Here is a 23,539-nt window from a genome sequence, read left to right on the forward strand (position 1 = left end):
GCCCTGGTGGTGGCACAGTGGTTAAGAGCTTGGCTGCTAACCAAAAGGTTGGCAGTTCGAATCCACCAGCCGCTCCTTGGAAACCCTATGGGGAAGTTCTAAACTGTTCTATAGGGTCACTGTGAGTCGGAATCTACTCAATGGCAACAGTTTTTTTCTGTTTTTTGTATCTCCTTGTTTCCAGAGAAAATTAAGGTGGCTGGTAATAAAATTCAGTCCCTGGGGGTGCAGATGGTTTGTGCTGACTACTAACTGGAGGCTTGGCAGTGCAGAGGGAAAAAGACCTGGCAGTATACTTCTATAAGATTACAACTATTGAAAATCCTACAGAGTGCAGTTCTATTCCGAAACACATGAGGTCTCCATGGGTCATAATTGACTCATTGGCTATGGGTTTGGTTTTTTTGGTTTGTTGATAAACTTAGACACAATGAAATAGTAAAAAGACAGGAATAATGCCTGACGAGGGAAATGAATCATTAAGTGAAATATATACATCTACTCTTAAAATATTACATATAGTTACAAAGCCTAGTTTCACTGAAAATGTCTGTTATATGTTAGATGAAAAGTAGGCAACAAATGTGTAGATATACCATAATTACGGCTGTTCAGAAGTGTTACATTTCTGAGGCTGTTTGTACTAGATGCTGTAGTGCACTGCTCACACCCTGCTTTCAGGACTAAGGCATTTATTTCTTCAGCTCCCTGGAGTGTTGGTGGCTAATGGCTGTCAGATAATTCACTCACTGAGAATTGCTTTCAGCCAGAGGAAGTTGCCTTGGTCAAGAACTGAGTGCCTCCTTGGGAATAACTCTGTTGTATCTTCCAGGGAAAGACTGGTTATATAATTTGTATAGTGCAAAGCAAAATGAAAACGTGAACCCCTTGCTAAAAAAGTATTAAGAATTTCAATACTGTATGAGACTACTACAGTAAAAACTCATGAAATGGTTTATACACAAAAAGAAACAATTTTTGATGGTTACAAGGGAGGGGAGGGGTGGGGATGGAAAAACACTAAATAGACGATCGATAAGTGGTAACTTTTGTGAAGGGTAAGACAGTACACAATACTGGGGACACCAGCATAACTTGTACAAGGCAAGGTCATGGAAGCTCCAGACACATCCAAGCTCCCTGAGGGTCCAAATTGCTGGGGACCATGGTCTTAGGGAACATCTAGCTCAACTGGCATAACATAGTTTATAAAGAAAATGTTCTACATTCTACATTGGTGAGCAGCATCTGGGGTCTTAAAAGCTTGTGAGCAGCCATCTAAGATATTCCACTGGTCTCACCCCTTTGGGAACAAGGGAGAATGAAGAAAACTAAAGATACAAGGGAAAGAGTAGTCCAGAGGAGTAATGGATCACATCTACCACAGCCTCCACCAGGCTGAGTCCAGTACAACTAGATGGTGCTCAGCCACCACCACTGACTGCTCTGACAAGGATCACAGTAGAGGGTCCTGGACAGCGCTGGAGGAAAATGTAGAACAAAATTCTAAGTCACAAAAAAAAACCCAGACTTACTGGCCTGACAGAGCCTGGAGAAACCATGAGAGTATGGCCCTCGGATACCCTTTTAGCTCAGTAATTAAGTCACTCCCAAGATTTATGCTTCAGCCAAAGATTAGACAGCCCCATGAAACAAAATGAGACTACAGGGGCACAACAGCCTGGGGGCAAGGACTAGAAGGCAGGAAGGGACAGGAAAGCTGGTAATAGGGAACCCAAGGTCGAGAAGGGAGAGTATTGACATGTCATGGGGTTGTTAACCAATGTCATAAAACAATATGTCTACTAACTGTTCAATGAGAAACTAGTTTGTTCTGTAAACCTTCATCTGAAGTACAATAAAAAAAGAAAAAAAGAAAAAGAATTTCAAGACAGTGACAGGAAAGCATTAAACCAAGTATAGAGCTCTCCTGAGCGTGGGACCCTGTGTGATTACATAGGTTGTATGCCTATGAAATTGGCCCTAATCCAGGGAGGTATAAAGGCCCAGGCTCTTTGCCTGAAGGTGGGACAACTCTAGAGCTTCCTGTGGAATAGGTCAAGGCCTTTCTTGTACACTTGAACTTCTCACTCTGCCCAATCCCACTTCCTTCACTCCCCTACAGATACTGATCACAAGGGCACTCTCCAATGAACTTTCTACACAAAAATCTCCAACTCAGAGTCTTTTCCAGGGAACCTGACATAATACACTGTTGTTAAAGAAAACAAACCATTTTTTCTCCTTTCTGGATTTTAGTAATATGTTTACATGGCATTTATAATAAAAATATTTTCCAATTAAAAAACATATTAGGAGTTCTGCTTCTGCTAGGATGTAGAAAACAATAAAAAAGTATCACTTTCACTTTAACAATGAGAAAAAGCTGAATAACCTACAAAACCATAATTTTTTGAGCCCGCCAGAGAGCTGAAGTCCCAAAGCAAATCAGGTGTACTGAATCAAAAGGGTGATGAGGCCTTCCAAAGAGATGAATCACATGAATTGTTTCACCTTTGGCAGAGGAGTGGGGGGAAGAGGTGGCATTGGAAAAAGCTGGGGCCTGCGCTGGGACTAGGGTAAGGTGAGGGAGGCATTCTCTTCCTGTGCAAAGTTTAAGGAGATGCCCAAAATCTCAGAAATGAAGATAAATTATATTTTAATGCAATATTTTAAAAATGCATGAACACAATATTAACTTATCAAATGAAGACATGACCAGACTCAGCACTTTACCCTAACCCTGGCCCTATGGGATCCTGTCTTTAAAATTTAGGTATTTTACTCATCATTGATGTTTTGCGTTCATTTTTATTTAAAAAAATATTCCCCTAAAATACTTATCTTGATTACTGACGTTTTGGCGCCCTTGTAAGTTTTTTGCTGGAGGCAAGTTCGTCACTTTCATCCTAATTCCAGCCTTGCAGAAGGGTACCTACATCTGGAAACCGATTTTGTTCACCAAATAAAATGAGGCAAGACCTTGTCCTAGCAGTTTGCTTGCCCAGTGAACAAAACGTCAACTAGCAAACGCAGATGTAGATCTGCTGAATCTTCTTGAAATTTACTCTTGGCTGGGGATTGCGCCAGAGAGCGGCAACAAAACTGTTTCTATTTGCTTTATCTAAACGTAATTTATCCATACACGTTTCCCAAGCACTTGCTACGCATAAACTGTACATGGCCAACTAGCCTGTGACAAGGTGGCTTTTACTTGGGGGTCTAAGGAAGAACTGGACAGTCAGCATAGACGAATTTTAGTTTGAGCAGGCTTCTGAGAAAAATCAATTCCTATATCACTTTTCTTGGAAGCATTTACTGAGCGCGAGCCTTTAGAAAGACTCGGTCTTTCTGGGCCCGGGTCGCAGACCCAACAAACAAGGTTTCAGAACAGCGCCTCTGTCGGCGAAGGAGCCCGAGCTCCCGGGAGCTGACCACAGGCCAACCGGCTGACCTCAGCACGGACCCGACGCCTAGACTCAACCCTGGGCGCTGCGCAACCTTGGGTGTCGGGACCATCAGCTCCGCCCGTGAGTAGACTGAGTCCTTCGGGCTGACCCCACGGTGGGCTTCTACTCCGGCCACGCCTCCTTCCCAGGCGCAGGCGGAGCCCACAGAAGCTGGGGCTGAAGACTGCTGGATGCGCTTCACCCTCTGATCTTCACTTGGTGCCGGGGAGCCAAGCCTGGGAATCCTCGACTCCAGAAAAAACTTTCATTTGCAGGAAGTGGGAGAGGATGTATGTGCAGTATAAAGGTATGTTTATGGAATGTAAATATCAAGGCCGTGTCTGTTCGCCAAATGGGTGAGTGCTCCGGACAGTGCTTTTGGGGTCACAATGAATGAATTAGTGAGTAGATGTCTGGGAGGGGGCGATTCCCCGTGGGGTGTGAATCTCGAATACCAAAGGCCTAGGTAAGTCGTGTTGAGCATACTGTGGGAGAGGGAGAGAGGGACTTAGAAACCTCAGGGCCTGCAGCGGCTGATGGGTTGGGGTGCCTCTGGCTCTTTAGCCCAGGATGGGGTGGTAGTGGTGGGGAGCAGGGAACTGGTCTGGACCGGAAGTTCACAGCAGGGGCCTATCTGTGGAAAATAGCGCCTATGGCAATTAATTTCAAATTGCTGAATGATCTCTTACAACTGTTGATGGAAACTACCCATGGCCAATAGAAACTGCTCTTTAGCACCTCTTCACAAGCTTTGCCCAGGGCCCGAGCCCTGCCTGCCCCATCTTAGTTACCCTCACCAACGGATGGACACACTAGTGTTCGCGTGTGTTGGGGGAGCGGCCTGGGTGGTTGTAGGCTGCAAAGAGGTGCGGAGGGTTGGAAAGACTTGGAAATGCGGCCTGAAGCCCTAGGGAACTTGCAGAGACTCACTTTTGAGAATCTTAGTTTGGAAGTTCCTTTGGCTGTGGAAAGCTGATGGATCCCAGGGCATCCTCAAAGGATTCCAGGACAGAGGGAAAAGAGACCTTCTGGATCCCTTTGTAGGCTGAGCAGTTTGGGTAGGATAGAAAGTAGATGTTCAGGGTGGAAAGTCTGACTAGGAATGGGATGATTTTTTTTCGGCTTCAGCTACCAGGCATGGACATACAGGGAACCTGGGTGTGGTTGCTCTGTCTCATTAGAAGGTGAGGAAAACCCCTAATGTGCCAGGCTACCTCAAATGCTGAGGAAGGGCTGTGGCAGAGACCCCAGTTTAGAATTAACTGACTGTGCCTGGAAGTGATGTCATTCTCCCCTTTCAAGAGAGGCCTCATGGGTTTCCAGAAGTTCTCTCTCTTCCTTGCTCTCAGGGTCTTGGCCTTAGAGAAGGCCAGCAGCCGCCAGATGGCGCCACTGAGTTGGAACAGCCCTGTCAGGAGTGTACTCCCCTGGTACAGCTCTTGAGATCAGACAATTTCATGGCTTTGAAGTCAGACCAGGGCGTGGCTCCCAGTAAATCAATGTCTTGAGACACTGGCCTCAGGCCTTGTCCACTTGAGAGTCAACTACATCCTCATGGTTGTTTATCCAGGGGAGGGGCCAGGCAGGGTTCTCAGTGCCTACAATGGCTTTGCTTCCTCTCCCCAGGTCAGCCATAGAGAACAGCCCAGACCCTGGCTACACTCAGTGAGAGGTAGCACGCCTCCTGCTGGCTGCACTGGTGAAGGACTTTGTGCTGATGAAGGCCAGCAAGCTGCAGCAGGGGACAGAGGGTTCCAGGTAAGGCTCCTGGCCCTGTCCAGCATAGGCCCTCCCTTCCCTCCTGTAATACTCAGAAAGACAGATCCCAGAGGTAGGAGAGAACATACGTGGCCAGGACCCCAGCTGGCTGTCATTGTTCACCATGGCCTCTGACCAGCTGTTCTCAGGTTCCACTGTTGACAGAGGTCCAGCTGCAGCTGGAGGGACTGTGGTTAGACTACATTAAAAGTTCTACTTCCAAAGGCTGTTAGGAAGTGAATTGGGAAGGTGTAGAATAGCTTACTTTGGGACATGGTCTATCCGTATTGAGAAGACCTCTCAGCATTAGTTGAGTTAGGACTGGTAAGTGTGAGGCCCTGTATATCTCAGGAGCTTTTAGAAATGTGGCCCCGCTTGGTTAACCTGCATGTTATTCTTTCACACCTGCAAGGAGCCTTCACTCCACATTTGCAAAGTAAAGGCAAAGCCTTGTAGAGGGTGGGGCCACATAGAGCAGTGTCTGAGGTAGGTCTGGGGTCTTTAGATATGAAGGGCCTGCCTGCTCTCTGTGGAACATCTATGGAGATATGCATGTTCTCACGGGGCCAGAAAGAGCACCCTTCCTCACTCCACCTCCCGGTATACCCTGAGCTTGGAGCAGAGACCACCCCCTGACCTGGCCCCAGCACTGCCCAGAAGAGGCATGCATTGTACCTTTATTCACCCTGAGAACCCTCTCTGCAGAGCATGAAGGACTGAGCAGCATGTGGAATGTGGAGAAAGGTCACTTTTCCCCACCCTAGCCCTTCCCCACACTGCCCTGGCCCAGGGTACCTCTGAGTCTCCTGAGGGAGGATGTGTGAGCTGCCTGTCTCCCCCTTCCCTCTGTGCACCTATCTAGCCTTCCCTAGAGCTACCCTCCAGGACATGTCTTTGCACATGATACTGTCTGGCATGTCTGGAGAGCTCCAGATCTATGTGGTGCAGTAATCTGAGTACCTGAGTGCTGAACACATACCTGCACAACTACAAGTTCTCTGACACTGACTTCAGGGCTGAAATACTGATATGAAAAAGGCATAGTCAGGTTTGGAGAGGAATCACTACTCCAACTTTGGAGTGTCCCAGGAGAAAATACTGAAGTTGTCAAGGATTTCATTTTATTTGGATCAGTGTCCATGGACGCAGCAGTAAAGAAATCAAACGACGCATTGCATTGGGCAAATCTGCTGCAAAAGACCTCTTTAAAGTGTTAAAAAGCAAAGATGTCACTTTAAGGACTAAGGTGCACCTGACCCAAGCCATGGTGTTTTCAGTCACCTCATATGCATATGGAAGCTGGATGATGAATAAGGAAGACAGAGGAAGAATTGATGCATTTGAATTATGGTGTTGGCAAAGAATATTGAATATACTACGGACTTCCAGAATGCTCATTAGAAGCAAAGATAGTGAAACTTTGTCCCACACACTTTGGACATGTTATCAGGAGATATTAGTCCCTGGAGAAGGTCATCATGCTTGGTAAAGTAGAGGTGTCAGCAAAAAAGAATACCTTCAGTGAGATGGATTGACACAGTGGCTGCAACAATGGCTTCAAGCATTAACAATGATTGTGAGGGTGGCGCAGGACTGGGCAGTGTTTCGTTCTGTTGTACACAGGGTCACTATGAGTTGGAACCAACCAGTGGTACCTATCAACAACACAACAGGATGCCAAATGAACTCCTCCCACTCCGTCCTGATTTCCTCTCGTGCTTCCATTTATGAACTTGATGCATGTGGATTCCCCTCTGGTTCCTCTTTAGGCTGTTAATGAAGACTTTGTTTGTGACAGGAGAGAGAGCAGGAGTCACAGGTAAGGATAGAGATCAGAGAGAGATAAAGAGATTCTCAAGTACTGATAAGCACATTCCTCATTCGAGGAATAAACCGATTTTTCTAAAATACTCTGAGATGTGGTGGTCATTGCTCTGGCCCAAGTCCCTGACTTTGAGAGATGCTTAGAAGTAGCCTTAGTCCAGGGTGACTGATCACAAGGCTTAGTAGGCGGACCCTGTGAACCAGCTTAAACAGCAAGAATAGGTGTGCTAAGGAGCAGGTAAGCACTTCTGAAAGAGGATACTTCAAACCTTGTTTTCTAGGCCTCTTCCAGGTAAGACTGGGGAATTTTTATTTTCCTGTGGAAGATGTTTCGTACTTGTCCTTGGGAAGTGACCTCCAGAGACTCCCTGTGTGCTTCAGACTGGGACTGGGAGTAACCCCCACATTCACTGTGGTCCTTTTGGCCTTTGCTAATCACGCTTTCCTGGCACCAAAGGGATAAACTATAACAGGTGGGAAGAGCAGTGTTTCAGCATGTGCCCCATAGCCAGGAACTAGAGGAGGCACTGAATTTTCTGTGACATTCTTTCTTCTGTGACATTCTTCTTCTAGGGAAGGATTCCTAGCAAAGGTTAGCATTATAATTTCCCCTAATGGCCCTTGTGAACTTCTGTTTTGATAATTGTGTTTAGAAGAAACACTTAATTGGTATGTGGTGCAACTCAGAACATTAGTTCCTTTTATGAAGTTCCCATGGGGAAGACTCTTCTCCATTGACCTCTCCTGACCTCAAAGACTCACAGTCCTTACTCTTCTCCATCCTGAAAATCAGTGTCACTGCCCAGAAGAGAGACTGCAACACTGCCACCTGTGTGACCCATCACCTGAAAGGCTTGCCAAGCGGATTGAGGGGTGTGGTGAAGAGTAACTTTGTGCTACCAATGTAGGCTCCGAGGCCACAGGGGCCTTCAGGCTTGAGCAGTTGGACGACTCCAGGGAGAAACTGATCGCTCTCTTGGTCATGGAGGAGGCACTTGTAAAGCAGGAAAGAGGCCCATAGTCTGAGTCCCACTGGATGTCAGGCCATATTTTGGGTTTTTCATGGGGGAAGAGGTGGGCAAGGCTGGCTTTCCTCTGTGGTTCTGAGTTCATCCCTCTAAGGCATTTAAATGATGCTAATTTAAAACCCAGATTATTTAAAAAGTAATGGAGATCATTCAGACTGTGGGACACGATCCTTGATTATACTGTTCATCCTTTGCTTTTGGGTTGTAGTGAAACTGAACTTGCCTGTTTTGATCTTTTTTATAAGGAAAGCATTGTAAATTAGAACATTTTCCATGGAATATGGAAATATACACATTCCATTCTTTTTGATATTGAAAACTGTCTTCTTGATCTAAAACTGTATGAAAAATAAGCTAATTCCAGTTCCTTCTGTGCATTCCTCCTTTTTAAAATACACTTTTTATTTTGCAATAATTTTAGATTCACAGAAAATTTGCAACAGTAGTACAGAGAGTTCCTGTATATCCTTCACTAACTTTTACCTGATATTAACGTTTTACATAACTATGTTACGTTAGTCAAAACTAAGAGATTAATGTTGGTATATTACTATTAACTATAGACATTATTCAAACTTGACCAGTTTTTCTCACTAATCTCCCTTTTCTGTCCCAAAATCCAATTTAGGATCTCGCATTGCATTTCTTCTTCATGTCTCCTTAGTCTCCTCTGATCTGTGACACTTTCTCAGTCCTTCCTTTTTTTTTTATTGTATTTTAGATGACTGTTTACAAAACAAACTAGCTTCTCGTTAAACAGTACATATATTGTTTCATGACATAGGTTAACAACCCCACGACATGTCAACACTTTTCCTTCTCAACCTTGGGTTCCCTATTACTAGCTTTCCTGTCACCTGCTGCCTTCTAGTCCTTGCCCCTGGGCTGGTGTGCCCCTTTAGTCTTGTTTTGTTTTATGAGCCTGTCTAATCTTTGGCTGAAGGGTGAACCTCAGGAGTGACTTCATTACTGAGCTAAAAGGGTGTCCGAGGGCCATACTCTCAGGGTTTCTCCAGTCTCTGTCAGGCCAGTAAATCTGTTGTTTTTTTTTTTTTTGTCACTTAGAATTTTGTTCTACATTTTTCTCCAGTGCTGTCCAGGACCTTCTGTTATGATCCCTGTCAGAGCATTTGGTGGTGGTATCCAGGCACCATCTTTTTGTGCAGGACTCATTCCGGTGGAGGCTGTGGTACTTGTGGTCCATTAGTCTTTTGGACTAATCTTTCCCTTGTGTCTTTGGTTTTCCCCATTTTCCCTTGCTCCAGAAAGGGTGAGACCAGTGGAGTATCTTAGATGGCTGCTCACAAGCTTTTAAGACCCCAGACGCTACTCACCAAAGTAGAATGTAGAATATTTCTTTATAAACTATGTTATGCCAGTTGAACTAGATGTTCCCTGAGACCATGGTCCCCATAGCCCATAGTCCTGTAATTGGGTCCCTCAGGGAGTTTGGATGTGTCTATGGAGCTTTCATGACCTTGCCTTGGACAAGTCGTGCTGGTTTCCCCAGTATTGTGTACTGTCTTACCCTTCACCAAAGTAACCACTTATCTGTTGTCTGTTTAGTGTTTTTCCATCCCCACCCCTCCCCTCCTAACCATCAAAGATTGTTTCTTTTTAATTTATCAGTTACTATGGGACAAATAGCAGATGAAGTTGCTAGAGGGATGTAAGCACAACAGCAATCTCTGACCTCATTGGCCAAGGTGGCATTAGACAACAGAATAGCCTAGGACTTTTTATTAGCCCAAGAAGGTGGAGTCTGTGCTGTAGTAAATACCTCCTGATGCATTTGGGTAAATAACACAGGAGAAGTAGAACAGGATATATATAGAATTAGACAACTAGCTACTTGGTTACACTGTAACACCCTTACAAACACCAGATCTATTTGGTTGGTTGCCATCAGGAATAAGTACATGGGCTAGATCACTACTACAAAGGATAGTAATATTCTTGGTCTGCATCCTGATAGTATTAGGTATAATAAGATTTATCCTCTATTCTCTTACACACCTAAAAGGCAAAAGAAGGCCTCGGGCTAAAATGTTAATGTACATTGAGTCTGCTCACTCCGGCAATGCGATTGATGGGAGCATTGCTCTTACTTAATAACCTGGTGAAGAACCAGATGGTATCCGGTGGAAAACCAGCACCGTGAGTTTAAAGGGCCTGCCATGGCCGCCTTCTAGGAGCTTGACTAAGTCCAGGTATTGATCATCGATGTGTTATCTCTAATCTCCGATCAAAAGGAGGGACTGATTTAGGAAATAATATTGGAGTTATTACTCCCTCTCCTTGAGCATACAGGATGTGACCCAGCAGGACCTGAGCCCTCACAGACTCACAAAGACACATCAACTGGGCCCTGAGATAAGACAATGGAAGGGACAATCTCAGAAATTATCTTAAGGAAGTTTTCACAAAAGGGCAATAAAACCTAACCCAAAGGAGTTCTCACCTTTTGTCTTTTTCTATTAACATTTAGTGAATAGAAATTTGTTGGATCAGTGGAGACCCTCCTGACTTTTGTAACTGAAACCCATACTAATGATTGTTAAGAAAGATGATTCAAAATGTAAGATTACAATTTCTAGCCAATCAGTGAAAAAGTGATGCTTTCAATGATTCTACCCATTTGGTGATGTTGATATATATTGATGATTCTGTAACCTTCCTTGGACTCGGGCAGACATGGCTGTGGCAGCATGCTTGTCTGTTTTCCCACTCTTGCCTATTCTGTGATATTCTTTGGACTCGGGCAGACATGGCTGTGGCAGCATGCTTGTCTGCTTCCCACTTTTGTCCTTTTGAATATATGCCAAATAAAACTTTCTTTTTACTTTAAAAAAAAAAAGGTTTTTTTTTTTTGTGTGTGTAAACCTTTTCACGAGGTTTTATAGTAGTGGTTTCATACAATATTTGTCCTTTTGTGACTGATTTATTTCACTCAGCATAATGCCCTCCAGATTCATCCATGTTGTGAGATGCTTCGCAGATTCATCATTGTTCTTTATCGTTGCGTAGTACTCCATTGTGTGAATGTACTATAGTTTGTTTATCCATTCATCTGTTGATGGGCATCTAGGTTGTTTCCATCTTTTTGCTATTGCGAATAATGCTGTAATGATCATGGGTGTGCATATGTCTATTCGTGTGACAGATCTTATTTCTCTAGAATTCATTCCTAAGAGTGGGGTTACTGGATCATATGGTATTTCTATTTCTAGCTTTCTAAGGAAGCACCATATCATTTTGCAAAATGGGTATACCATTTTGCATTCCCACCAGCAATGCGTAAGAGTTCCAGTCTCCCCGCAGCCTCTCCAATATTTGTTATTTTCTGGTTTTTTGATTCGTGCCAGTAATGCTGGGGTGAGATGGTATCTCGTTGTGGTTTCGATTTGCATTTCTCTAGTTGCTAGTGACTGACAGCATTTCCTCAGGTGTGTGTTAGCCACTTGAATATCTTTTTTGGTGAATTGTCTATTCATTTCCTTTGCCCGTTTTTTAATTGGATTATTTGTCTTTCTGTTGTAGAGGTGTTGGATTTTCCTGTAGATTTTAGAGATTAGACCTTTGTTGGATTTGTAATAGCCAAATTTTTTTTCCCAGTCTGCAGGTTCTCTTTTTACTCTTGATGAGCACAAGTGTTTAATTTTTAGACAATCTCCGTTATCTTTTAGAGTTCGTGTATTGTTAGTTATGGTTTGTATCCTGTCAGTGCTGTCTATTACGGTCTTTAGTGTTGATTCTATTTTTTCTTTTATGATCTTTATAGTTTTTAGTTTTATATTTAGATCTTTGATCCATTTTGAATTAATTTTTTTCTGTGATGTGAGGTATGAGTCCTGTTTAATTTTTTTGCAGATGGACATCCAGTTTTTCTGGCTCCATTTGTTAAAAGAGTTTTTCCCCATTTGATGGACTTTGGGCCCTTGTTGAAGATCAGGTGGCCATAGATGGATGGATTTATATCTGGGTCCTCAATTCTGTTCCATTGGGCAATGTATCTGCTGTTGTACCAGTGTCAGATTGTTCTGAATACAATAGCTGTATAGTAGGCCCTGAGGTCAGATAGTGCAAGTCCTCCTACTTTATTCTTCTTCTTCAATAGTGCTTTACTTACCTGGGGTCTCTTGCCTTTGAATATAAAGTTAATGATCAGTTTTTCCATCTCTTTAAACAATGTCATTGGTATTTGGATCGAGATTACATTGTATTTGTAAATTGCTTTGGGTAGAATTGACATTTTCACAATGTTGAATCTACCTATCCATGAGCATGGTATGTTTTTCCATTTATGTAAATCTTTTTAGGTTTCTTGCAGTAGTGTTTTGTAGTTTTCTTTGTATAGGTCTTTTACATCCCTAGTTAGATTTATTCCTATGTATTTTATTTTTTTAGGGGCTATTATGAATGGTATTGTTTTCCTGATTTCCTTTTTGTCAGTCTCTTTATTGGTGTATGGGAATCCAACTGATTTTTGTAAGTTTATCTTGTATCCGGCTACTCTGCTGAATCCTTCTATTATTTCCAGTAGTTTTCTTGTGGAATCTTTTGGGTTTTCTATGTATAGTATCATAATCCTCAAATAGGGACAGTTTTACTTCATCCTTACCAACTTGGATGCCCTTTATTTCCTTTTTCTTGCCTTATTGCCATAGCTAGGACTTCCAGCACAATGTTAATTAGGAGTGGTGATAAAGGGCATCCTTGTCTTGTTCCTGTTATCAAGGGGAATGTTTTCAGCCTCTCTCCATTAAGAACGATGTTGGCTATTGGTTTTGTATAGATGCCCTTTATTATGTTGAAAAATTTCCCTTCTATACCTATTTTATTGAGAGTTTTTTTTTTATCAGGAATGGGAGTTGAACTTTGTCAAATGCTTTTTCTGCACCAATTGAGATGATCATGTAATTTTTTTCTTTTATTCATGTGGTGGATTACGTTGATTGATTTTCTAATGTTGACCCATCCTTGCGTACCTGGTATGAATAGTACTTGGTCATAGTGTATTATTTTTTGATATGATGCTGAATTCTATTGGCTAGAATTCTGTTGAGAGTTTTTACGTCTATATTCATGAGAGATATTGGTCTGTAATTTTCTTTTTTTGTGGTGTCTTTGCCTGGTTTTCATATCAGGATTATGTGGCTTCATAGAATAAATTCAGAAGTATCCTTTCCTTGTCTATGTTCTGAAATAGTTTGAGTAGTAGTGGTGTGACCTCTTCTCTGACTGTTTAGTAGAATTCTCTAGTGAAGCCATCTGGGGCAGGGTTTTTTTGGTTGGGAGTTTATTTTATTACCTTTTCAATCTGTTTTCTTAGTATGGTTCTGTTCAGATTTTCAACATCATTTGGTGTTAGTTTCGGTAGGTAGTGTGTTTCTAGAAATTTTTCCATTTCCTCTAGGTTTTCAAATTTGTTGGAGTATAGCTTTTCATAATACTCTGTTATGATCTTTTTTATTTCAGTTGGGTCTGTTGTAATGTCCCCCATTTCATTTCTTATTTAGATTATTTACACACTCTACTGTGTTTCTTTTGTGAGCTTGGCCAGTGGTTTGTCGATTTTGCTGATCCTTTCAAAGAACCAACTTTTTGTCTTGTTATTCTTTCTGTTGTTTTTCTATTCTATATTTCATTTATTTCTGCTCTGACCTTTATTATTTCCTTTCTTCTAGTGGTTGTGGGCTTCTTTTGCTGTTCTCTTTCTGTTTTTTAAAGTTGTGTAGATAATGTTTTGATTTTGTCCCTTTCTTCTTTTTTGATATGTGCATCTATTGGTATAAATTGTCCTCTAAGCACTCCCTTGGCTGTGTCCCAAAGGTTTTGGTATGATGGGTGTTCATTCTTGTTTGATTTTAGCAATTTTTAGATTTTATCTTTGATTTCTTCTATTACCCAGTGGTTTTTAAGCAGGTTGTTAATCAGTATCCATGTAATTGATTTTTTTTCCTTGCTCTTCCTGTTGTTAATTTCTACTTTGATGGCGTTGTGGTCAGAAAAGATACTTTGCATTATCTCAATGTTTTGGATTTTGTTGAGGGTTGCTCTATGGCCTAAGATATGGTTTATTCTGGAGAACGTTCCATGTGCCTTGGAGAAGAATGTGTACTTTGCAGCTGTTGGGTGTAGTGTTCTGTATATATCTACCAGGTCAAGTTGGCTGATTATGCCCTTTAGGTCTTCTGTTTCTTTGTTGAATTTCTTTCTAGATGTTCTGTCCTTTACCGAGAGTGGTGTATTGAAGTCTCCTACTATTATTATGGAACTGTCAATTTCCCTTTTCAGTGCTGTTAGAGTTTGTTTTATGTATTTTGGAGCCCTGTCATTGAGTGTGTAGTTATTTATTATGGTTATGTCTTCATGATGGATTGTCCCTTTAATCACTATACAGTGCCCTTCTTTGTATTTTATGGTGGAGTTTGTTTTAAAGTCTGTTTTATCTGAGATTAGTATTGCCACTCCTGCTCTTTTTAGTAGCTGTTTGCTAGATATATTTTTTCCATCTTTTGATTTTTAATAAATTTACATCTTTGTTTCTAAAGTGTGTCTTTTGTAGACAGCATATTGATGGATCTTTTTTTTTATTTATTCTGTCACTCTCTATCTCTTTATGCCATTTACGTTCAGTGTAATTATTTATAGATGTGAGTTTATTGTGGTCACTTTGAGGTGCTGATGTTTTCATTGTTCCTCTTACTTTCCTGTGCTGAATTCCTTTTGTATGTGGATTTTTTTTCATTTCTTTTGTTTTTGTAGATTTTGTTTTTACTGAAACTTTATGTTTTTCTTTATTTTGATGAGTAGGTTTGTTAACTTTCTTTGCGGTTACCTTGAAATTTACCCTTACGCCTTGCCTTCCTCTTCATTACAAGGTTCTATACTTACACCATTTATTTCCTCTTTTATTGTTCTGACATTGCTGTCATTTTCAGATTAACCATTCTGGTTCCCTGCGGTAAACACTTTGGTTTTGAATATTCCTTTAGAGTTCATTTCCTCAGTTGGTATCTAGCTGGTGCGATCCTGTATCCTAGATTCAGGCTGTGGTCTCATATTGTTTGTTCTCAAACTGAAGGACGCCCTTTAATAATTCTTCTAAGTTTGGTTTAGTTTTTACATATTCCCTTAATTTCTGTTTATCTGGAACTGTTCTAATTTCACCATTATATTTGAACGAGAGTTTTGCAGGATATATTATTCTTGGTTGGCAATTTTTTTCTTTCAAGGTTTTATATATATCATCTCATTACCTCCATGCCTGCATGGTTTTTCAAGTAATTAGAGCTTAGTCTTATTGCTTCCCCTCTATATGTGACTTTTTGTTTTTCTTGAGCTGCTCTCAGGGTTCTTTTTTTGTCTTTGGTTTTAGTGAATGTGATTATGATATGCCTTGGTGATTTTCTTTTGGGGTGAATCTATATGGGGTCTGTTGTGCTTCTTGGATGGTCGTCTTTTCATCTTTCATGGTATTAGGGAAGTTTTCTGTCAGCAATTCTTCAATGATCCTCTCTGTGTTTTCCTTTTTCTCCACCTGTTCTGGAACTCTGATTACTCGAAGATTTTTGCTTTTGATTGTATCCCACATCATTCTCAGGGTTTCTTCATTTTTCTTTGTTCTTTTTTCTAATTTTTCCTCAAAGTTGTATCCAAGTATTTGTCTTCAATTTCACTGATCCTGTCTTCCATCTTTTCAGACCTGCTCCTCTGCCCTTCTATGACACTGTCCATTTCTGAAATCTTGTTATTTATCTTTTGCATTTCTAATTGTTTTTGTATGATTTCTAGTTGTGAACTTATTTTGACATTTTTTTTCCTATATTATCTTCCTGAATTCTTCAGTTGTTTTATCTGTATTTTCCATGAATTTGTCTACGTTTTCCTCAGTTTTGTCTGTTTTTTGCTTCAACTCTTGTATAGCTCTGAATATTAGAGATTTGAATTCCCTATCAGGTAATTCCAGTGCCTTTTCTTCTACGGGAAAGTCATCCAGTGTTTTATATTGGACGCCTACTGGAACCATCCTATCCTTTTTAAAAATTTTTTTTATATTATCTGCTGTCTTTGGGACATTCAGTAGTTATTTTCTTTGTTTATTTATTGTAGATTTGTTTACTTCATCCTGCTTTTTTGTTTTATTTGGTTATATCTGAGCAGGTGGGCTGTGTGTTCTCTGTTGTTTGCTCATCGGTGGGCACAATACTTTTCATCTCCTTGTCCAATGGGCAGGGCCAGCTGCTTAGCTGTGGTCCATCAGGGCAGGTCCAGCTGAAGGGGAGGGGCTTGGATGGGTTGTTTGTGGCACATACTGGGGCTGGCAAGGTGGGCCAGGTGTCAGTGCAGGGCAGATTCGGGTAGGCCTTGCCTGTGCTGCTTAGCGGTATAATGTTCAGTGCATGGTGCAGATAGGCAGGAGGGAAGGGGGGAAGTTGTGATGTGTGGAGCTATGTTGGGTATGGGAAAGAAGAGAGAGGAGAGAGAAACAGGAGTCCCTCCCCCAAAAGAAAGTGCTGAGGGAGACTGCCATTGCAGTGGAGAGACAAGAAAACAAGAAATGAAGAAAAACAAAAACTAAAAAAGAAAAAGAGAAAAAAATTAAAAAGAAAGAAAGAAAGAAAGAAATGCCCCTAATGATCCCATCAGCGACCAGAGAAGTGGCTCCAAGGCCTTGGTGCACAGCCAGTCTAGAAGGGGTGGAGATGGCATACAGTTCCAGGTATTCAGGAGATAGGAAAAGAAGGAAAGTAGAGAGAGATGAGAAACTGAGAAATAAAGAAAAACAAAAAGGAAAAAAGAAAAAGAAAAAAATAATAAAAATAACATAAAGAAAAAAAGAAAGGCCCCCAGGGATCCTACTGGTGTGGCTGCACAGATCAGGGAAGTGGCTCCCAAGCCACTCAGTACAGCCCACCTATAAGGGGTGGAGATGGTACACAGCGATAGGTATTCATTCAGGAGACAGGAAAAGAAGGTAAGTAGAGACAGTTGAGAAACTGAGAAGTGAAGAAAGACAAAAAGTTAAAAAGAAAATAAGAAAAGAAATTTCCTAAAGAATCCCACTGGCTTGGCTGCATAGACCAGGGAAGTGGCTCCCAAGCCGTGCAGTACAGCCCAGCTAGAAAGGGCAGAGACAGCACACAGCAGAAGATATTCAGGACACAGGAAAAGAAAGTAAGTAGATAGAGAGGAGAAACCCAGAAATGAAGAAAAACAAAAAAGATAAAAGAGAAGACAAACAAACAAACAGAAAAAAAAAAAAAAAAAAGGCCCCAGGGATCCCACTAGTGTGGCAGAGCAGACTGAGGAAGCAGTTCCCCAGCCAGGTGGCACTTCACAGGCTGTCAAGAAGAAGCAAAGATGGCACATGGAACCAGACGTTCAAGAGAAAGGATGGGGAGGAGGTGAGAGGCAAGGAACAAACCAAAAGAAGGTGAAAAAAGCAACACCAGCAACAAAGAAATGGCACTGAAGGAGCCGGCTGATGTGGGCAGGGCGAATCCAAATGCCACGGAGCCAGCACCTCCTGGCTGTGATCTCAGCCTGCTGGGAAGTGGCAGAAGCCCAGCAGGAGGAAGAAGGGTGGGGGGTGGGAAAGCACGTATCACTGGTTACTGGGTGCTCTGTCTCCTGCTGGGACCTCTGTGAAAGTGCTTTCCCGTACTCCCTGTCCACCAGTCTCTGACAGGAGTCCAAGATGGTGTATCCATGCTGTGTTAGCTGATAGGGGACCTCAGCTCCTATCTCTCCTCACTGTCTGTTCCTGTCAGTTTCTTATTCCATTTGGTGCTTAGATGAGTTCTTTATCTCTTCATTTGATGCTTAAGGCTCCAGGATTGAAGTTTGTCTCTGTTTTACTTAGTTTTTCGTGTCTTTGCTGTGGAGGGACAGCATGGTGCTTCTGTCTATAGTGTCATGTTGGCTCTGCCTCCATTCCTTTTCTTTTAATAATTTTTTTTTTTAAATTTGTGATCTTGAGAGTTTTGAATAATGTTGGTCAAGCATTTTTCTGCTTTGGTAGAGTATTGGTAGGGTTTTTTTTTTTTTTTTTTTAAATTGAGATCTAACATACAGTGCCCTAATCTAAATGTACAACATGATGATCTTTACGTATGTACACACTCTGTAGTGACAATGCTGATGAAGATATTGAACATCTCCAGCACTCCATAGATTTCCCTTGGGCTACTTTCCAGTCAATACCCATCTCCTACCCTACCTCATTGCATGCAATCAAGATGCATTGATAATTACTGGTGATTAGAATAAGAAAGTTGGAAACAAGAAGGATCGAAAGTTGGAAAATATGATCTTGGCTATAGAAACAATGCCGGATATCAAATGATAGAATTTTGCAAGACCAATGACTTCTTCACTGCAAATAGCTTTTTTCAGCAACATAAATGGCGACTACACACGTGTACCTCACCAAATGGAATACACAGGAATCAAATCGACTACATCTTTGGAAAGAGGTGATGGAAAAGCTCAATATCATCAGTCAGAACAAGGCCAGAGGCCGACTGCAGAACAGACCATCAATTGCTCATATGCAAGTTCAAGTTGAAGCTGAAGAAAATTAGAACAGGTCCAAGAGAGCCAAAGAACAACCTTGAGTATATCCCACCTGAATTTAGAGAACATCTCAGGAATAGATTTGATGCATTGAACACTAATGACAAAAGGCCAGACGAGTTGTGGAATGACATCAAGGACATCATACATGAAGAAAGCAAGAGGTCATTAAAAAGACAGGAAAGGAAGAAAAGACCAAAAGGGATGTCAGAAGAGACCCTGAAATTTGCTCTTGAACATCAAGTAGCTAACGTGAATGGAAGAAATGATGAAGTAAAAGAGCTGAACAGAAGATTTCAAAGGACGGCTCGAAAAGACAAAGTCAAATATTGTAATGACATGTACAAAGACCTGGAGTTATAAAACCAAAAGGGAAGAACATGTTCAACATTTCTCAAGCTAAAAACTGAAGAAAAAATTTAAGGCTTGAGTTGAAATAGTGAAGTATTCTATGGGCAAAACATTGAACGACGCAGGAAGCATCAAAAGAAGATGGAAGGAATACAGAGAGTCACTGTACCAAGAAGATTTGGGTGACGTTCAAACATTTCAGGAGGTAGCATATGATCAAGAACTGATGATACTGAAGGAAGAAGTCCAAGCTGCACTGAAGACAATGGCAAAAAAGAAGGATTCAAGAATTGATGAAATATCAATTGAGATGTTTCAACAAATGGATGCAGTGCTGGAAGTGCTCACTCGTCTATGCCAAGAAATTTGGAAGACAGCTACCTGGCCAACTGACTGGGAGAGATCCATATTTATGCCTATTCCAAAGCAAGGTGATACAACTGAATGCGGAAATTATTAAACAATATCATTAATATCACATACAAGTAAAATTTTGTTGAAGATCATTCAGAAGCAGCTGCAGCAGTACATCAACAGGGAACTGCCAGAAATCCAAGCTGGATTCAGAAGATGTGGAATGAGGGATATTATTGCTGATGTCAGATGGATTCTGGCTGAAAGCAGAGAATACCAGAAAGATGTTTACCTGTGTTTTATTGAATGCAAAGGCATTCAACTGTGTGGGTCCTAAGAAATTCTGGATAATATTGTGAAGAGTGGGAGTTCCAGAACACTTAATTGTGCTCATGAGGAACCTGTACATAGATCAAGAGGCAGTCTTTTAAAGAGAACAAGGTTATACTGTGTGGTTTAAAATCAGGAAAGGTGTGCGTCAGGGTTGTATTCTTTCATCATACCTATTCAATTTGTATGCTGAGCAAATAATCTAGAAGCTGGACTATATGAAGAACTAGGCATCAGGATTGGAGGAAGACTCATTGACAACCTGCATTATGCAGATGATACAACCTTGCTTGCTGACAGTGAAGAAGACTTGAAGCACTTACTGATAGAGATCAAAGACTACAGCCTTCTGTATGGATTACACTTCAACATGAAGAAAACAAAAATTCTCACAACTGGACCAATAAGCAATATCATCATAAACAGAGAAAAGATTGAAATCATCAAGCATATCATTTTACTTGGATCCACAATCAACATCCACGGAAGCAGCAGTCAAGAAATCAAACGATGCACTGCATTGGGCAAATCGGCTGCAAAAGACCTCTTTAAAATGTTAAAAAGCAAAGATGTCACTTTGAGATTTAAGTTGCCCCTGACCCTAGTCATGGTGTTTTCAATCGCCTCATATGCGTACAAAAAGAAGACTGAAGAAGAATTGACGCCTTTGAGTTGTGGTGTTGGCGAAGAGTATTGAATATACCATGGACTGCCAGAAGATAGAACAAAGCTGTCCTGGAAGAAGTACAGGTAGAATGCTCCTTAGAAGCAAGAATGACGAGACTTTGTCTTACATACTTTGGACATGTTATCAGGAGGGACTAATCCCGGGAGAAGGGCATCATGTTTGGTAAAGTGGAGGGTCAGTGAAAAAGAGGAAGACTTTCAAAGAGGTGGAGTGACCCGTGGCTTCAACAATGGGCTCAAGCATAGCAACGATCATAGGGATGGTACAGGAACGTGCAGTGCTTTGTCCTGTTGTGCATAGGGTCACTATGAGTCGGAACCAACTTGATGACGCCTAACAACAACAACCCTACCCCAAGGTAACTACTATTCTGACTTCATTTGTTATTGATTAGCTTTGCCTGTTTTTGAACATAATGGCTGTGCCATACATTTATGTTGTTGCATGTTTCAGTAGTTTGTACTTTTTAAAATAGTTATGGAGTATTCCATTGTCAGAATATACCACAATTTATTGACACATTTTATTATTGATGTTTATGGCTGTCTTAGTTTCTTAGTGCTGCTATAACAGAAATACCACAAGCGGGTGGCTTTCACAAATGAAAATGTATTTTCTCATGGGTTAGTAGGCTAGAAGTCTGAATTCAGGCACTGGCTCTAGGGGAAGGTGATCTTCATGTGGCATGGCATCTGTCTTCTCCTATCTGTGCTTCTCCCTCTCTGTGCCTAATCTGCTCTTTTTATATCTCAAAAATGATTTGCTCAAGACACACCCTACACAAATACGGTGTCATTAGCGTAACAAAAAACCCTATTCCCAAATGAAAGATACAGTTCAATCCATAACAATAGTTTTGGACTATTCTGAATAAAGTTGCTACAAATATTCTTATACATGGTTTTATGGACATGTACAATTCATTTCTCTTCGGAACATAGGTAGGAGTGGGATTATTGGGTCATAATTTAGACATGACCAAACTGTTTTCCAAACTGATTGTACCAAAATCAGCAAAGTATAAAGATTCCAGTTGATCCACATCCTTACCAATAACTGGAATGATCATTTTCTAAAAATTTTGGTCTTTCTGGTGAGCTTGTGGCAGAATCTAATTGTAGTTTTAATGTTCATTTCCTGGTGACTAATGATATTGAGCACATGTTCATATGCTTATTGGACATTGGAGGTTCCTCTTCAAAACTTCTGCCCAATTTGCATTTGAGTTGTTTGCTTTTTTTTTTTTTTTGTATTCATTTGTAGTTCTTTATTCTAGATCCTCCTTTATCTTTATCCTTGTATCCTATTCTGGATACAAATCCTATGTTAGAAACATATATCTGCAAACATCTTCTCCCAATCTGGCTTGCCTTTTCCTTTTCTTAATAGTGTCTTAAATGAACAGATGTTCTTAACTTTAATGAAGTCCAATTTATCAATATTTTCTATGTTTATTAACTTTATTCCCTGTTTAAGAAATCTTCACCTATGTTTTCTTCTAAAATATTTTTCACAATTAGTTCTATAATGCACTTTAATTTTTTAATATAATGTGAAGTAGGGGTCAAAGATTTTGGTTTTCTTTCTTCATATGAATTTCCAGTTGGTCTAGCACCATTGATTGAGAAGACCATTGTCTTAGTTATCCAGTGCTGATATACAGAAATACCACAAGTGGGTGGCTTTAACAAACAGCAATTTATTTTCTCACAGTTTAGGAGGCTAGAAGTTCGAATTCAGAGTGCCGGCTCTAGGGGAAGATATCTCTGTCAGCTTCCAAAGGAAGGTCCTTGTCTCTTCTGTTCCTCAGCAATCTTCATTTGGCTTGGCATCTATCTTTCCCCATCTCTACTCCCTTGCTTAATCTGCTCCTTTTAGATCTCATAAGAGACTGAATCAAGACACACCATGTACTAATACTGTCTCATTAGCATAACAAAGAAAACCAATTTCCAATTGGGATTATAACCACAGATACAGGGTTGGGATTTACAACACATATTTTGGGTGGACACAGTTCAATCCATAACAACCATTCTTTTTCCCACTGAATTGAAGTGCACCTTCGTCATGTTGTTAGGTGCTGTTGAGTCAGTTCTAACTCATAGCGACCCTATGTACAATAGAACAAAACACTGCCTGGTCCTGCGCCATCTTCACAATTTTTGCTATGTTTGAGTCCATTTTTGCAGCCACTTCATCAATCCATCTCCTTGAGGGTCTTCCTCTTTTTTGCTGACCCTCTATTTTACCAAGCATGATGTCTTTCTTCAGGCACTGGTCTCTCCTGATAACATGTCTAAAGTATGTGAAATGAAGTCTCACCATCCTTGCTTCTAGGGAGCATTCTGGCTGTTCTTCCAAGACAGATTTGTTTGTTCTTCTGGTAGCCTATGGTATATTCAATATGCTTTGCTAACCCTGTAATTTAAAAGCACCAATTCTTCTTCGGTCTTTCTTATTCATTGTCCAGCTTTCACATGCATATGAGGTGATTGAAAATACCATGACTTGAGTCAGGCGCACCTTATTCCTAAGAGTGACATCTTTGCTTTTTAATACTTTAAAGAGGTCTTCTGCAGCAGATTTGCCCAATGTATTAAGTTGTTTGATTTCTTGACTGCTGCTTCCATGGACATTGATTGTGGATCCAAGTAAAATGAAATCCTTGATGACTTCAATATTTTCTCCGTTTATTATGATGTTGCTTATCGGTCCAGTTGTGAGGATTTTGTTTTCTTTATATTAAGGTGCAATCCATACTGAAGGCTGTGGTCTTTTATCTTCAGTCAGTAAGTGCTTAAAGTCCTCTTCACTTTCAGCAATTAAGGTTGTGTCATTTGCATAATGTAGGGTGTTAATGAGTCTTCCTCCAATCCTGATGCCCCATTCTTCTTCACATAGTCCAGCTTCTTGGGTTATTTGCTCAGCATACAGATTGGATAAATATGGTGAAAGCATACAACCCTGACACACGCCTTTCTTGACTTTAAACCGTGCAGTATCCCATTGTTCTGTTCTAATGACAGCCTCTCGGTCCATGTACAGGTTCCTCACGAGCACAATTAAGTTTTCTGGAATTCCCGTTCTTCACAATGTTATCCATAATTTGTTATGATCCACACAGTCATATACCTTTACATAGTCAATAAGACACAGGTAAACATCTTTCTGGT

General features: G+C 41.0%; 1 pseudogene; it reads left to right on the plus strand.

Moving 5' to 3' along the window:
* The first annotated feature begins 4,760 nt into the window (after nucleotides 1-4,760).
* LOC101352681 (calcitonin gene-related peptide 2-like) lies at nucleotides 4,761-8,052 on the plus strand (annotated as a pseudogene).
* The last annotated feature ends 15,487 nt before the right edge of the window (nucleotides 8,053-23,539 follow it).

The sequence above is a fragment of the Trichechus manatus genome, unplaced genomic scaffold (genome assembly GCF_000243295.1).
Source record: "Trichechus manatus latirostris isolate Lorelei unplaced genomic scaffold, TriManLat1.0 scaffold00006, whole genome shotgun sequence".
NCBI classification, from domain to species: domain Eukaryota; kingdom Metazoa; phylum Chordata; class Mammalia; order Sirenia; family Trichechidae; genus Trichechus; species Trichechus manatus.